The 10,756-nt window shown below is 40.6% G+C and overlaps 1 pseudogene; it reads left to right on the top strand.

Annotated features, from left to right (window-relative positions):
- The first annotated feature begins 1,757 nt into the window (after positions 1-1,757).
- LOC125507328 (uncharacterized) lies at positions 1,758-6,300 on the top strand (annotated as a pseudogene).
- The last annotated feature ends 4,456 nt before the right edge of the window (positions 6,301-10,756 follow it).

The raw sequence follows: 10,756 nt of genomic DNA, 5'->3' as shown, positions 1-10,756 counted from the left end.
GCGCCTCCAAGACAAGCTATAATTTGTTCTAGTACAAAGGATTGCTTTTTAAGCATCTAGAATTACTGAATGAAATACTTATCGCGAATTGCCTCATGTATTAAGTATCTATTTTGACATGTCCAGTTATTACTTCATGTACCAGGCATTTTAAAAAATCATCAGGAGAATTAAATGTTCTACAATCATGAAGGCATTCTCGATCTTTTTCAGCAGGGAAAATTAACCAATAAATTCTACAAGGAAAAGAAGAACGAAAAGAGATCATGAAGACTATACTTTTGGCCCATGAGATTCATCACCATCCTCATGGATCCGAGGATCGATGCTTGAAGAAGCCATGGGGCACAAGATGACCCTTTCCTTCTGCCGCTAGATTGCGCTGCTTCTGCCTGGTTGATGCACTTTGGCCTCCAGATTGCAAATTTTCTTCTTCTGCCGGAGATTGAACTTGCTTGATGTGCTTCTGCCAAGGATCTTGTTCCTGATTGATGCGGGTGATCTAATATGGTGGTGAGATTTGCATGTTTCCTATATGGATAAGCAGGAATTTGTGTGTTTCCGTCTGGATTAACACAAGTCAAAGAGGCTTGGCGCCCTAACCTCTTTGTTCTGCATGTTGGCGGCAAAAAATGAGATTAGCCTCCTTTTTCCCTCCAGAATAGTGGAGCGTGAGTATTGCCAGATTAGTGGAGTATTACGGAGAGAGAACAGAAAGAGAATACGACTTTTTAATGTTTTTTCTTTCGCTGGAAAAGAGACGTGGGGGTGCTAAACTACACAGCCGTCGGATGTAAAATAACTCCCAGGGAGCACGTCCACGTACGACGGGGTTTTGTTCGTTCAACTGGAGATCAATTCCAACGTAGCCCTCGCGCCCTGGGGCCGCCGGCGGCGCTGTGATCTGCGTTCCGGCTCCCGAGCTCCACTTCTAGTACTCTACCCTCCTGCCCTCTTCTTATCTCTTTCTGTTGTCCCTTCTCTTGGCGAGCCAAGGCAGTCGGCAGGACGATACGTGCTGCTCTACGGGTGCGTGCCCCGCCACCGCCAGTGCGCCACCCCTGGCCTTCTAAGACTCCACGCCCTCCTTATCCTCTCCTCCCTGTAGTGCGACCGCCAGGCACCTTAAGCTCTGCTAGATCGGAAAGATAGTTTTGTGCCGGCAGAGAGGAACTTCGAAATCCCACTTTTGTTTCGGTGAGGACGGTGTGAGGGTGTTTGTTGACAAAAGGAAATCTTGTACTCCATTGTGACGAGTACATTTGAACAGCTGCTTGATTGCTTAATTATATGGTGGTTTTGTGTGTCCAGCTCCAGCCTAGTCTAGGTAGGTAATAGAGGGAAAGTTACTATTCCATATGGTCCATTGGAGGTAATAGATGCACAGGGAGTGATGCAACCTGCAAAATTATAGTTATTTTTTTTCTCGTTCTTGTCAGGTTTGATTTTGAGGTAATTTACTTTTGCTCCAAGATACGACCCATGTATGGTTTTCATGGAGCATGTTTCCAATTTCAATAGTCACGAAGCAGGAATAGGCTAGTTGATACATATACTTGGATAGATCAAGTGCGACGGTTGGCAGCTATTTCAGGTTTGCCCTCCATGCTGTAGTGTTGAGCTAAGAAATTAACTTATGAAGCTGCTACTAGTGTCTCTTTGATTACTTGTTCTGTGAGAGTTTTACAATGTTGCTTTTTGGCCCTGCCTTTTTGCCCCTTTTTTAAAGAAAAATTTCTGCTTCAGTCCTAGGGAAGATGCGGAAAAATAAGAGAGGTGGTGAGGATCTCACAAGAAGCTCACATGGGAACAGAAGAGCTAAGCGGGCAACGATGATCTCAAAAGAATCTCACGAAGGAATAGAAGAGACAATCCAGATCTCAGGTCTGCTGGTTCATCTTCTTTTCAGCATGCGTTTTTCACTCCTTTGTTTGAGCACTCACTTTTTTTTTTGAGAATAGACCACTCACATTTCTGCTGTATGATTCTTCTTTAACTAGGCAACTTACATGGGGACTCGAATCAAGATGTCTTGGCTGAGCTCAGTGATGAAGTTAAATCAAATATGTCGAAAAGTGTTGCCTCACTTGCTGTGTGCAGTGGTGATTACACACTTCTTTATTTCCAAGAAATCTGTAGAGATGTTTTCCCAACAAACATCACCACTTACAAAGGATTTATATTACATTCTGTAGGGGACACACTGTTATTCGCATGCTCAGGCATAGCTATAGAGCGTGAATTATATGTTACAAAGTTTGTGACTTCACCAAAATTGGCCCTAGTTTTCAACAGTGCTAGAATCGAAAAGAAGCATGACAACGTAAAGGTTTGTGCTGCCAATCATCCCTTAATAACATGTTTGCTTAAGATGATTGTGATCATTGTGTGCTTGTCCTATCATTGTAGATTGAGGTGCGCCATGTAGGCAGTGAGGTTTACCAGGGTTTCTTAGACAGCGATGATGTAGATGAACACTTTTCTGTTGTCAAGGTCAAGACCTTCCTTGATGTTAATGTTGGACTTATTGAGCATGCTGAGGGGATTCTGCCTTATGGTAAGGTGGTAGTTCTAGGGCGTGGCACCTCCGGTGAATTAATGGCAAAAAGTGTGATACTGGCTGGCGACGTAAGTTGGCCTAAATATAATGAAGATCCTGTGTTGTCTGTGGCTAAAATAACGAAGGTACACTTGCACTATGATATGCGCATTTTAATCTGTTTCTGTTGTTCTATGCGCTAAACTGTACCTTGGAGGCAATAAAAAATGATTATTTTCCTATTTAATTCTTGTTCAATTTCACTTCATTTTGTTCAAATGTAACCCTTGTTGTCTGTCACCTGTTATTTGTGTTAGGATTGGGAAGGTGGGCCACTTTTTTCTTTGGATGGGAACTTTATCGGCATGAACCTTTTTCTGGTTATGGAAAGAGCTTTTTTTTCTACCATGGGGTGTAATGGTCTATCTGGTGTATAACTTTAAGACTCCCCTAGAGAACAGGTAAAGGTTTTCCACCGTCAGAAAGATATTTCTGTCCATGGGCATGTAGCACAGTTGCCCTGCAATACAAGACTAGTCACATTTCTTGTTCATCTGTTGAATTGAAAGGAAATGTGCTCGCTAGAAGGAATTATGACGTTTCCCTATTCTGATTATTCTTTGGCATTTGCTCAAAGCTCTATGTTTTTGTGAAATATGTATATGCACACAACGTGGTGTCCTCTTTAGTTTATCCTGTTGCATGCATACGACTCTACCATTTAGTTCTTTGGCAGCATGTTGCATATTAATGCACATGTTTGATCCATTTTGCTGCTGGATTAGCAGTCACATTGATTTTGTTGGGCAGGCATGGAGAAGGACCCACACATGAGATGTTCAATCGCTATCAAGACGGTAAGCACACAGCCACTCTTTGAGACAGCTAAACTTGTGGTATTATGCAAATTGTTGTATTCCCTCTGTCCTGAATTAGTTGACTCAGATTTGTCTAGATATGGATATATGTAGACCTGTGTTTTGATTTTCGGCCGGAAAAAATGGATTTCGGCCGAATTTCGGCCATCTCGGCCTGGGGCGAAAAGTATATTTAGGCCGAAATTGCTCAAATTTGGTAAATTTTGGTCAAATTTAAGTCAAATCGCAGTTAAAATTTGATCAAATTTCAGCCGAAATTTTTGAAAATGGCCGAAATTCGGCCATCTCGGCCTAGGGCGAAAAAAAGCTCAAACCGAAAATCAAAACACAGATGTAGACACGTTTTAGTGTTAGATACATCCGTATATAGGTAAATCCAAGTCAACTAATTTGGAAAGGAGGGAGCTATTGCTTACTTCGTTGTCTCGCACTCTCATGTCAAGGAAGCCGCCACCTGCTCAGGCTCGAACCCTTGTGCTCGCAAGATGTCGGTGCCTCCCTGGAGTGACTTCAGCGAGTTTCAGGGTCTGGCACTCCCCTGTTTTAAGATGAAGCTTGGGGGATGTCATATCTTGTAGTAGTTCTTTTTTTAAGCATCAATTTGTACGGTCTTCATAAGTAGTGCAAGTTCAACTATTGCATTTCTACTCAATAACCATCACAACTAGTTTGGCCTTTTTTACATGTACTTCCATGGCGTTAGTGCTAATCAGTCAACCTTTTCAGACACTGTTCTTGGGTATGCTATACCGTTCTAACTTGTAACCTGAAATGTTGCTCAGTTTGTCATCATAAGCTAATTAGTTAATTTTATGTGCTGATCACTATGCATAGAATTTTATGTGCATTTACTTGTATTTTGTACTGGTATATCTCAGTGTTATAATCACCTGACCTTGTCCTTATTGCGCCAGTTTATAAAACTGGTATCGAGCATAGTCTGTTTGGGGATGTAGACAAGATGGGTTACCCCAAGCTACCAGTAACTATGCTGGATGGTGAGTCAGTGTTTCTAGATTTGCCGACTTTTTGTGCATCACGCCTCTTTACAGTTCTGCTGTGCCACTAACAACTATGCCACCTTGTATATAACACCAGATGGCTTGGTTTTGGTTAATACTTTTGAAGACACCTTTGGCGACGTATGGGGTGAAGGTGTCTGGAGGGAACTTGGGAAAAATGCTTCTGACATAAGTCGCATTGTTGTCGCACTTGCTTCCTTCAATGGTAATTTTACACCAATGTGGCATTTACCGGTATATATTTGTATCTGTTTACTGCCTGTTAATAATCAAAATCATGGCAACGGCAGGTGAAAAAATGTTTTCTGCATGCACGGGTTTTTTTATTCGATGGAATGGCTCAACAACCATTCTGACATCTGCAAGCCTGGTTAGAGATCATTGTGATGAAAGCAAGATTGTTGAAAACTTGACGGTTTGCGCTCCTCGCTCTATGATTGATTTCTGTTCTTTAGAGATCGTAGAAAACTTCTGAAGTCTCACTGTATAATTTGCAGATTAAAGTATTGCTTCCAAACAAACTTGTCCGAAAAGGGAACATAGAGCATTAAAGTCTACATTACAATGTCGCTCTAGTCAGTGTCGAGGACTGCCGTGTTATCCGACCAGCAAAGATTCAGCTTGATTGTATTGGTATTTCCCGTGTAGCAGCTGCAGGGCGTTGCTTCAGATCAGGCACGATAATGGCCACAAGTGGGCGTCTGGTTTCCTGGTCAGGCAGGCTTGATTGCAAGTTCATTTTACGCTCCACATGTAAAATCAGTAAGGTCGGGACGGCTGTTGCTGTTTGTTGCCTACTTTTTACATGGTGGAAGCTAATCGTCGCATCAAGATTACTAGTTGATTACCATGATGTCTGTTTGGATTAAAACTGAGAATATGTTTATGCCACCTTACCAGGCCGGGATTGGAGGGCCCCTTTTTAATATGCGTGGAGAAATTATCGGCATGAACTTCTATTCAGAGAAAATAGGCACCCCATTCCTGCTATGGAATGAGATTGGCAACATCCTGGCATATTTTAAGGAAAAGAGGTATTTCAAAATTTCCTTTTTGGGGTATTCGAGTGTTTATCCGATATGTTGTTGAGATGAACATTTGATTGAGAAGCCTGCTGAAGCGAGTTCAGCCAGGCATAATGTTGAGTGATATAAATAAATGTATTTGTTGGTGTGTTTGACGACAGTGATGCTGGTGAGGTTGCCAAGGACAGTGGTTCCTCTTTCTGGAAAATGGATGGGGATGACAGAGTTCGGTTAAACAGGTAAGGCATCCTGAGACGCACACTCCTATCAAATTAGTTACAGTGAATAGTTTGGGATATAAAGTAGTACTCCCTCCGTACCTAGTTATAAAATGTTTCAACTTTTTTCAGAATCGGATGTATATAGACGCGTTTTAGTGTGTATTGTTCACTCATTTCAGCCAGTACATAGTCCATCTTAAAAAATATCCAAACTGTCTTGTACTACTTCTGTGCACTAATATAGAGGTTTTTACAGTATATAAGACGTTTTGTAGTTCAATTTGAACTGCAAAAACGTCTTACATTAGTGTAGGGAGGAGTAATTTGGAAGGGGGGGGGGGGGGGGGGGTGATATTTACATTGAACTGCTGCAGGTGGCCTGTGCCGATGCCATGTTGGCGTGATCTTGACGATCCATCTTGGAGCTATCCTGATGATTGGATTACGGATGCACCCAGGGATGAGCCGAACATTGAAATCCCACCTGGCGAGGAGTTCAGATACGGATACATAGGGGGAACGAGATATAGAAACCTTGTAGAGGAGTGCTGGGTTCCCATGACCAAGAAGTGGTGACATCTCTCACTGTATATCAATCTCCGTGTTCGATGCAGCTGCTTGGGTTGGCTAACACTCAAGAACGAAGTGACCTTTTTATGCGCCTGCGCTGTTTAGAAGCTACTCCCTCCGTCCCAAAAAAGTGTTGTACTAAAGCTGAGACACTTATTTTGGGACAGAGTAAGTACTAGGGCTGTAGGACAATCTCTTGTTCTTAGTCGTTGTAATGTTACTCTGTTCTTAGTGAGCTCTTGAGTGTGTACCTAGCTAACTGTTTGTGCGTTGCCTAGGGCAACAAAACGTGACTTGATACATTCGTATTTAGACAAATCTAAGACAAGAATTTTGATACGGAGGGAGTATAAAAGAAAAATCTTCAAGGATGATGACACCGTGGTTCAACACAAATACGTCCTGCCATGTTTGGCCCTGTGCTCTAACGCTGCCTCTGCACACCTCGGCCAGCCCAAGGCAGCCCGCGTCGTCGAGCTCCGGTGTGTATTTTCCTTGTGTTAGAACTAAGAACAAATATGGTTAATAATTTCACATAAAGAGCAATATTATTTGCCAAAATCATACAAAATTGCGCTTCATATTAGTCAACAAACATGAACATTCTACACCTACGCTGGAACAAATATTATGAACAATAAGAATAAATTTCAGAAACAGATGATACTATTTTTTAGTTTGTGCGACAAATGGGATATACAACAGCAAGCAACGGTCGTTGTGCAGCGGAATCCTACTTGGCGTATACAGGCAACACTACAAACCGGCGCTCACATCGACATGAATGGGCCGGCCGATGTAAGCTGTCGGTATACGTGAATGGGACTGTTGTCTCCGGTTTTGGGTAACTTTTCGCCAGTTTTTTTTTAGAACCATGCGGTTTACACTACTACGTGGTTTTCACGAACTTTTTTTGTTCAGTTTTTCATTTTTCATGAACTTTTTTAGTTATTTTTTGAAAATATTTTGAATGTTACAAATTATTTTAAAATTGTGAGATTTTTTGAAACCATGAACAAATTTTTGAATTCATAAAGTTTTTTTAAAATTTCAAGATTCGTGAACTTTTTTAAACTTTTTTTAAAATTTGGAAGATAAATCAATATTTTGAACTTTTTCTCAATCATGTGAAGCTTTAAAAAAAAGTAAACCGGTCAACCAAGTTGACTGGTCCACGGTCGACCGGATCAACAATGTTAACTGAGTGAACAAAAAACCAAAAGAGCGCTGGCCCATGAGCAAGGAGTGTCCGAGGGCCAATGTGCTAACCGGCGCCGAGCGCGCCGAATAGGAGCCCCCGCAAGGGTCATTTTTGTGGGCTAATAGCTAGCCAAGTGGTGCATCCAGTCGTCGCTACATGTCATGTTAGGCGCTCCCTCTAGATTTGTTTTCTATAGGCGTTTTCGGGTTTTAGATAGATTTTTTGGTTTACACCTTGCTTTTCCTAGGTTTTGGAAGGGGAAAATTGGCGAATGAAAGTTCGGGAAAAAAATAAGTTGTGGGAAAAAAAATTGTGCTTCTACGAGAAGCACATATTTGCTTTTTGTGGAGGCACATAATTGCTTTACAGAGAAGCATAGCGTGCTTCTGCGAAAAGAGAGAAAAATCATGAATTTTATTTTTTGTGTGAATCTTTTTTTGCTTCCAAGAGAAAAGTGGCACATATTTTTCTTCTGCGAGGAGCACGGTTCTTCTTCTCGGAAAAGGGAAAAACTCATGATTTTTTTTCATGAATATTTTTTTGCTTCACGAGAAGCACAAATTTGCTTCTCGTGGAGTCACAAATTTGCTTCTGCGAAAAGTTGTGCTTCTTGAAAAGAGAAAAAAAATATCATTTTTGATGGCGCAATTTTTATCGCCGCGAGAAGCACAGTTGTGTTTCCCGGGAAGGAAAAAAATTGAATTTTTTTTTTGCGTGATTTTTTTTGCTTCCACGAGAAGCACATATTTGGATGTCCTGAAGGCACAAATATGCGCTTCTCGAAAAGCAAAAAAGACATGCTTCCGGTTTTGGGATTTTTTTTAAGTTTGTTAAAACTTGTCAACATGTGATCAAATTTCAAAGATCTCGATGTGAGAAATCCAACGATGAAACCTTTTCGGGATTTGGACGCACTGTTTGAGAGATAAAACATTTAGAAAAGTAAATCTACAAAAAAAAAGGAGAAAACTCTCAAGTTGCGACAAGTACTCACATGTAGTTCGCCACTCGTCAGAGTTTGAGAAGGTGGGAGTGACCTTTGCAAGGTGTTCCCCCTTAACTAGTGATTTCGGCTTTAGTGTAGATTTCAGTATTGAACTCATAACATCTGCTGGGCCAAATCCACGTTCAAAAGGCCATTCTATTGAGATGAATACTTTGGTTGGGCCAATAAGTGAATGAGATTGGGCGTTTACAGGGCCACGAAGTGGAATGATACTTATCATTTATGGGCTGTTGTTATTCTTTACGAAAATTGGCTATTACTTTTCATTCTCAGATAGTATACGGCTTTTACTTCTGAAAATTCTACATTCTCTACGACCGTGCGTCCTCATATCTCTATCCTACATTTCCCTGCCAGTAGGCTCTTCGTTTCTACTAGGCTCTTTGAGGCTGGAGGCTGGAGGCTGGAGGCTGGAGGCTCTTCGTTTCTACTAGGCTCGTCAGCACCCTGTTCGTCTGTTCCACCATTTTACCAACGGAAACCAATCTCCTCTGGTCGCCATTCTATCATGGCCAAGCAATAAAACGCCACACAACCTGTCGCCCGAGATGAGATGAGAGTGTGGCATACATGACGTGGTAGAATGAGAATAGCTATGGTGGCACATAGTAGGAGCGAGAGACAGAGTTGTACTTGGCACATAGAATGTTGTAATTCCTGCTTTCTATCTGTAATTTCTGACTCCTTCCATTCCTATGGCTATCAATTGAAATCCATGTTGTGTAGAGACTTGGCAAATAATAAAATGAGCAAGCCATCCATCTTCTGGGCAGGGAGGTCTCGCTTCTTATAAAACATTTGGGTGGTTGACAACGACAAGAGGTCATTGATCCATTGGTATTTGGTAGGTCAATAGCTAAAATATCCTTAGTTATGAGTTTGGTCCTAGTTAGGTTCTAGGCTATATGGGTGTTAAACGAACAATAAATTTGTGAATCTTTTCATTTTTAAATGAAGGATTTTATTGATCCTTTGATCTTTACATCAAGATGCTGCAACTACCCAACACATAGTTTAGAATTACAAAGTTCACGAAAAACAAAGCCCAGCGACTAATCTCTTATATTTTCGTAGAGATAAAAACGAGCTAAGTAGACCAACGACTTCAAGACGGTCAGTACAGGTGAGTTGTGTCTTGTGAAAGACTGGAGACGCATGAGGCCATGTGATCATTGATGAACTGCACCAGTACAAGTACGGGTGCTGAGTGTGATGTTAAATCTTCCGGTCCTCGATGCAAACACGTCAACTATTTCAAGTATAGTGGGTAACTCTACGAGCTAGAACGCACAAGCTCGTGGAAATTTCACATGCGCAAATTAGCTAACGCATATTATTCCTCCACAAATATAAAACGTGTGTGTTTTCGAAAAATTATTTTGAACAGGACTTGTATAACAGTATGGGAATTATGTTAAATTAATATGCTGAAATTGTATCAAAAATACTTTTTAAATAATATTGTATCTGATAATCAGCACACTGAACTAATCGTTGGCCAAGTTAAATTTTCTAAAGTATGTGGCCTTTGTATTTATTGCATTGAAGAGATTACTTGCATAATAATAACACTAGAGTTCCGCAAAAATAATAATAATAATAATAATAATAATAATAATAATAATAATAATAATAATAATAATAATAATAATAATAATAATAATAACACTAGAGATTTATAAAGCTGTAGTCGCGCATTTCATGCCCGATAACGAGTAGTGTGCGTCCCTTTGCTTGTTGTCCATGAACTTGAGGATTTTATATTTCAAACTGATGAAATCAACACACCATATGGGATATATTTGTATCGTTGGGTTTTAATACAAAATTTGAAGGATTGTAGTTTCCAAGATTTTTCTATAAGTGCCCTTTAGTCATAGCACTCGAGCTGCTAAATTTCTTTGACATGTATTATTATGCCTACAACTTCGTAGAAATCTTAACTGTAAGCTCAAATTGAGAACTAACGTATGTCGGATGAACAAAAGTGTGCTTATACCACATTCCACCACGGATCATACTTCATAGGAATCCCTATTTTTCTGTTTTTTTTTTGTCCAAAGAGGCAGTTTACGAATACATGTTTTCTTAAGTTTAGTTTGTGCTGAGACAATCACTAGCCTTTATATATACCAATTCCCGGAATATTACTAACCGTGTTTTCCAAACCAAAATTCCGAACAACCGAAAGAACAATCTCTAGAATATCACCACCAGCATGTGGTTGCCATCGATAAGGTCAGGTTGACTCTGATTAAGGAACAGAGATAGCGGTGCCTCGATTGCTCGTTCTA

This window comes from Triticum urartu, chromosome 5A (assembly GCF_056163025.1).
Source record: "Triticum urartu cultivar PI428250 chromosome 5A, HENAU_Tu73, whole genome shotgun sequence".
NCBI lineage: Eukaryota > Viridiplantae > Streptophyta > Magnoliopsida > Poales > Poaceae > Triticum > Triticum urartu.
The sequence above is the reverse complement of the archived record's forward strand: the minus strand, read 5'-3'. Positions and strand labels throughout refer to the sequence as shown.